General features: G+C 38.9%; 1 pseudogene; it reads right to left on the reverse strand.

Annotated features, from left to right (window-relative positions):
- Positions 1-2,879: 2,879 nt before the first annotated feature.
- LOC147519592 (uncharacterized) lies at positions 2,880-6,622 on the reverse strand (annotated as a pseudogene).
- Between the last annotated feature and the right edge of the window lie 190 nt (positions 6,623-6,812).

Here is a 6,812-nt window from a genome sequence, read left to right on the forward strand (position 1 = left end):
TTTTTTAGGTCATTATCGACGAAATCAAATGAGTCGAATCTTTCCCTTAAGTTAAGTCTATCGAGTAAAGTTCCACCAATGGGACTTCAAGTGAGGGAACAGGAGTAACTTAGGTTATTCTAACCCTGCGATCTGGTGTACCTGTTTTCCTAAAATAGACGTTATTAGTTTTAGGTTATTAGATCCTATCCTCTTCTCTTTCCGTTTTTTTCCTTTTTGGGTAGCTCGGACCACGAGTAGAGATTCGATCTTTATCCCGATAACCATTTCGCCATGGCTTCAACCTCCTCATCCCACCCCCTCTCTCCCCACCTCCTCCTTTTCTTTGGAGTTCTCTCGTTTCATAACCGTAGCTCGGTCTCTTCAACAACCACCGAAGTTAAATAGTTGCGCACCCATCTTTGAAGATGGGGCTGCTGTAGTTCCACAAGATATCATCGATGAAGGTATAAGTGAATGGAAGGACACGGTGGTAGGGTATTTCTTGGATAAGAGGTTGGGTTTTTCCTTTTGTGAAGAGTACATTGGAAAGAACTTGGAAACTCAAAGGTACTATGGAGATAACTACGGACGAGGAACTGTTTTTTATCGGGTTTGCTATGATTGAGGACAAACAAATGGTGTTGGAAGGTGGCCCTCTCTTCATTGCAGGCAAGATATTTGTAATTCGCCTTGGTCACCGAGGTTGAAGGACAAAAAGCAATATTAACACTTGTTCCTATCCGGGCAAAATCTTCAAAGTTCCAAAAGAACTCACGGACAAAGAATGGCCTCTCATATTTGGCGCCTTGATTGGTGAGCCACTCTGTATGGATGGAGCTACATTGGAGAAAAAAAAGGCTGGACTTTGCAAAGGTATGCGTTACTATTCCCCTGGACTCCGACTTCCCGCATCGGTAAAGCTTAAGCTTGGGGGTAAACATGTTTTTGGATGTGGAGTATCCTTGGAAGCCTCCATCGTGTACCATCATGTTGTCGGTTTGGGCATGCTACAAACAAATGTCCAAGCTTCACCACCTCAGTCCGGGTTCCTAGGGAAGAAATGCTAGAGCACAAGAAAGGACATTATCGACTACATACCCGCGACTCGGTACTGCTGCTGTTGTCTCGCCTCGAACTTGGAAATTTCTCCACCGCGCTACTGATTGAATTGTCTAGTCACAAAGCACCTAGCACAAAGCAAATGTCAATGTAGCTTCGCAAATGTCAATGAAGCTTTCGCAATCGACCCGCTTTTCGGTTGTCATCCTCGAGTTCATCGATTTGGACATGCATGGTGACATAAATGGTCAAGCAGAGCGGCACCAACAAAGAGTTACTCCTCTTAACCAACTCCCAAATAGTAGAGAAATAAACATGTATGAAGGGTTAGTTGATGGAAATGAGGATGTAGATGACGATCTCTCAGAGAGTGAATCTGAGTTGTTTGGGGATACGTATATAGAGGCTCCAACGATTGCATTGCCTAAGAGCACATCAAAGTATGCAGCGCTTTCTGAGAATCAATGGACTACTGTGAAGCCAAAAAGAAGCAAAAGGATCCAAGAGCGTTCTTCAGGAGAAATAGAGCCTACATTACACTTGCAATGATGAAGAAGGTTAAGTCGTTAACTAAGAACAAAAAGATGAGATATCTTGAGGACTACACAAAAGAGTTTTGGGATGACACTTTGGGACTCACTTATGTGTGTTGTGCTTGCGAAGGTTTCTTTTGTAACTATGAGAAAGCGCAGACTCATCTTAGGAAAGATCATCCTAAGATTGTAAAGGAAATCATGACTAGAAAGTAGGATTCTTAGCTCTACTTTCTTAGGGTTCGATTGTAGCATGTCTAGTGATCTCAGGTGTGTTAGGCTTATAGTCCGGTCGACGGCGCCTATGTGTACCTCCTTTTAATGATCAAACTCTTAGGGAGATTTGTAAGGTTTACCCTTTTGCAATATAAACCGGTGGGGGTCTGCCTTAACCCCATAACTTTTTCAAAAAAAAAAAAAAAAAACTTATCAACATTGTCATTTGTAAGGGTTAGCAAAGCTCTTTGTGCCATGTAGTCTGTCAGGTGAGCGTTTTCATGCAACTTAGGAAAAACTTCATATATTAAGTGCTCCAATGAATGTTCACCTTCCCATGGAATAACTAAGTCATCTGGAATTCTGACCATATCATCAAGTATGCAATGCGCACTACCGTTACCGATGTGTAGTAGGAAAGCCGAGAATGTCGGGTCAATTTTTTCTCGCATGTTTTTAGTGAGATGAATTACCTTGACGGATCTCCATAGATCAGATTTTGTAATGCATGCATCGATCTTTTCTGCAATGGTACCATGAGCAACAACTGGAAGTACCTGACGGAAATCACCGCCCAGCACAAAAATCTTTCCCCCAAATGGCAAATGAGAATCTGTTATATCCTTGAGTGTTCTATTAAGAGCTTCAAATGCGTGGCGATGTGTCATTGTTGCCTCATCCCAAATAATGAGACTCGCTTCACGTAGCAAGTCAGCAAGTGGAGACGTACTCTTTACCTATCCTACAGGTGGAAGTAGCGGAAGTAGGAACAGGTATCTTGAATCTGGAGTGGGTTGTCCGACCTCTTGGAAGTATGGTGGCAGCAAGACCTGAGGTGGAGGTTGCAATTGCAATGTGGCCTCTGTCCCTTAAATATGCTAAAATAGAACGGTAGAGAAATGTCTTTCCCGTACCACCTGGCCCATCAATAAAATATAGCTCTTGTTTTGGATAACAGAGTGCACAATAACTCGAAAAGCATACACTTGGTCACCGTTTAGTTTGACGATTGATGATACATCCTCCGGTGGTATTATTACTGACCATTCCTCAGCAATCAAATCATGGACATTGGAGTGATCATCTAAATCAGTACATATAACGGCGGCAAATCATAATTAGACAACTTCTTATTATTTTAATTTCAGCTAGTGATGATTCAATCTCCTTAAGCAAGCGGTTGGTTGCATGAGTTAAGCTACCCGAGGAAGGGTAATCTTCAATCATGTATGGAAAGAATTTGTTCCATAAATCACGAACAACTACAGGATTACAAAATACCAAAATAGAAGAAAATAGCTTCCGTAATGAAGAAGGCATGTGGACAGTAACTATTTCTGATAAACAATCACGTATAGCACTATCTTCCTCAAGAAGATCTCGTTGTTCAGCAGCTTCCTTGTAAGTAGAGTATCTAACTCCATCAACTGTTCGGAGATCTTCAAAAGAAGTAGGACCTCTTACATGGTTGAGAAGTAGTCGCAAGTAGTACCTTTCATTATCTGATGAATGCACAGTTCGCAGTCTTCCAATCACTTTGAATTTGCTTTTCCTTAGACGCCACTGCTTAGCAGAATTGTTCTATACATAATGCTCGGGGAACTCCTTGTAGAGATACTGTCTTGATTCTGGATCAATGCTATTTGTCCTGAAGAACTCGGTTAACATGGTTTTAGATGTCCTCTCGTCCGCTAGAAGTTGTTCGAGATTGACTTTGTCAGAGTAGATAACTTGGTGCATTTTATCAAGATGCACCTGTAATGCATAGACAGCAGGGTATATTCTGTTGAGAGGGAACCTAAAGATCCTCCATAAAGATTCTTGAGGACATATCCAACGTCCATCAATCAGTGGCGGAGCCAGGAAATTGGGTGAGGGTGAGCCACAACTAGTCACTATATAAAAACTAAAATAAGATAACACCCAATTTGTCAAATTTTTGTTTTCCCTTGCATATTTTTTAAAAGTAAAAAAGAAAAAAACACAATTCGAATCCCATCACAAAAGATATGTAAATTTTGGAATTACAAAAGACTAGATTGCTTAATAGATCGATTTAGGAGAAAAAAAAAATTACACGGATATTTAGCTTTAGAAAATTAGGAACTTAAGAAGAAAGTGCCTACAAATATATGATTCTTACAAATATATATGCTTATGGAAACCACTTTAAAATTCCACAAATGAAAAAAACAATGAATTCTTTAGAACTGTAAGGAAAATAGTCCAAAAGGCATTGGGAAAAAAAATAAACACATAGGCTAATAAAAAAATATTATACAATGTTTAGACATTTTTTTTTTTTTTTTTTGGCTAAAGGGTAATTAATATTAATAACAAAAAATGGTGTTCTGGACTTACAAAGCGTTTACAAATTCTGGATTGGGAACATAATTCTCATGTTTACGCTTTCTCAAAAATCTATAGTGGGTAAGCAAAATTTGGATTTTCAAACTAGCTTGTTGCCAACATGGTTTATGATCCCACCATTGTTTTAAACTATACATGTTTAGACACCCGATTACATTTTTTTTGTGGTCACTTTAGCATTTATTTTAATTGTTTTCGTTTTCGTTTTCATTTAATCCGAAATTCCAATCAATGCTTTAAGTAGATTCAAAAGTAAATTTACTACAATTTTATGTAACAAATTAAAATTGTAATGGACTCAAGTGTCGATGGATTGAATTCATTACGCATACAAAATTGAATTATAACTAATAAAATTTATTATAAAAACAAAAAAATAAGAGTTTGGGGAATTAAGGTTTAGAAAACATACCAATAAACATACATATGAATTATTGGGACTGAGATTTGAGAATGTTATTACTCTTTTTTTCTCTTTCATCTTTTTTGTTTTTCCAAACAAGGAAAAACACTTGCCAAAAGTGTTGTTTCTCAAAATACATAAAATTAGAAATGGAGAGCTTTCTTATGTTAGTTAGGGGAAGGGGGTTTTTATTTTTGGTCAGTTACCGTACAGTGAGGGTTTAGTAACAAAATCATTTTCATATATATAGTAGTCATTTTTTTGGAAGAAATTGAGGGTGAGCCAGGGCGTACCCTGGGGCCCCCCTGGCTCCGCCACTGCCATCAATGAACTGCTGAATTTCATCGTGGGTATTACGCACCTTTGAACTGACTTCCATTGATACACAGTCCAGACCTTTGTATACATTTTTGTATAAATACTTTACTAACTTGATGGAGGAGCAAATTTCGACGTTGATATGACAATCGTATTTCCTCAACAGCCATGGGTTGTAAGGTACAACCCATCGATTGTCAATGGAAAGATCATCTTTTAGCATAATTCTTTTACCATTATCATGCCTCTGGTAAATAGCATAAGAGTCATTGCCCTGGACGGTTACTGGGGAAAATTCCTTTGGAAAATTTCGTTTGCACCTTCCATTTTTCATGCAGACGGAATCCGGTTTCAACTCTCCACATGGACCGTGAATCATGTCTCATGACAATATTGTATAAATCAGGTTCATTGTCTGGATAAGGAATTTCAGCCCTAACAACTGTGTCATAATCATCTGGGTTGTTAAGCTTGTCATCCTCATCCAAAATCAAGAGCATATGAACATGTGGCAAACCACGTTTTTGGAACTCGATGATGTGTACGTGGGCGACAACCTTTCCGAGGACACCCTTATCGAACAAATCTTTCTTTAGTTCCTCACATTTTTCATGAAAGACTCTCGTAGTAAGATCGGGTCTGTCTTGTGAGGTCTGACCTTCCTTTAACCTCCTTGTAATCTCCGACCAATTCGGATTGCATGTCATGGTGAGGAATATATCCGGTTTTCCAAATTTTTGGACCAAAACCATCGCGTCGTGATATCTTTCATGCATATCTCACGAGCTTCCTATATAGGATGACAGTAAGATAGTTCGTCGACCAACATTAGCTGTACATATACAATATGAGATGTTAAAAGAAAAAAAAAACACACACACACACAACAACAACAACAACAACAACTCAAACTAAATGAAAAACAACATAAAGCATGGCAGATTCACAGAGGCTAGAATACCGTCCGGTGTTAACTTTAGTTCACTACTGTAATATTGGTTCAATATTGCAACTAAAATAATATAAATACCTGCATTGGTTTCGCCCATCTGCACAGAGTCGTGCAACCCTTGGTATAACTCAGCTCTTAAAGTATCCTGGTTGTCACGGATAAATCTTAACTGCTGAGTCGAAATCTTGACATAAATGTCAACTACATACTGTTGTAGGAGCCGACCGCCACAAAGCAATATTGAGTCATGGTTATCCTGGATCTAATAAAAAGTAGCATGTCTTTTTTTGTCAAATAGAAAGATAAAATAATTAACTGAGATATAATTTATTAAATATTTAACATTGGAATGTATAATTTACCTGGAGTAGGTAACAATAAAACTCACGACAACTGATTCTCTGAGCATCGTCACTGAATATATGCAAGTCCCATCCAAAGTTTCCGTAAGGGTGAAGCAGTGGATATTGAAGGGGGTCATAGAAGCCAGCAGTGTCAGGCACATTTAATAAATCACCAGTCATAGTTTATATGACATATCTCTCTCCTTACGTTCAGCAGGATCCTCACTCCCAACTAAAATGGCAGCTACGTGGGAAGACGTTGGCAGAGTATAGTGATGCTTGTCAGGGGGAACTTCCTTGATATGTAATCGAATATCCATTAAATTTTCAAATCTAGCAACGCGGCGAAGAGCGCGCACAAAAGGGGATTACGGTCGAGGACTTTCTGCAAAATTGACAGAACTTGGGGATTCAGCAACTTATTTTTAGATAGTCTGTTCATCATTTCATGATCGGTGTCATAGACATACATTTGCAGAAAACGCGGTTGCTTGCCATGTGTAGGTATTAGACCACCGATTCTATGGTAAATGGATCCTTGAGCTCGATAAGTGTATACTCCATCTCTACTGCTAGCTAGTTTTTCATCAAAGTGCACTCCCATCAAGGTGAAAGCAAAGACATGGTTGTAAGCA

Source organism: Coptis chinensis, chromosome 2, assembly GCF_015680905.1.
Source record: "Coptis chinensis isolate HL-2020 chromosome 2, ASM1568090v1, whole genome shotgun sequence".
Lineage (NCBI taxonomy): Eukaryota > Viridiplantae > Streptophyta > Magnoliopsida > Ranunculales > Ranunculaceae > Coptis > Coptis chinensis.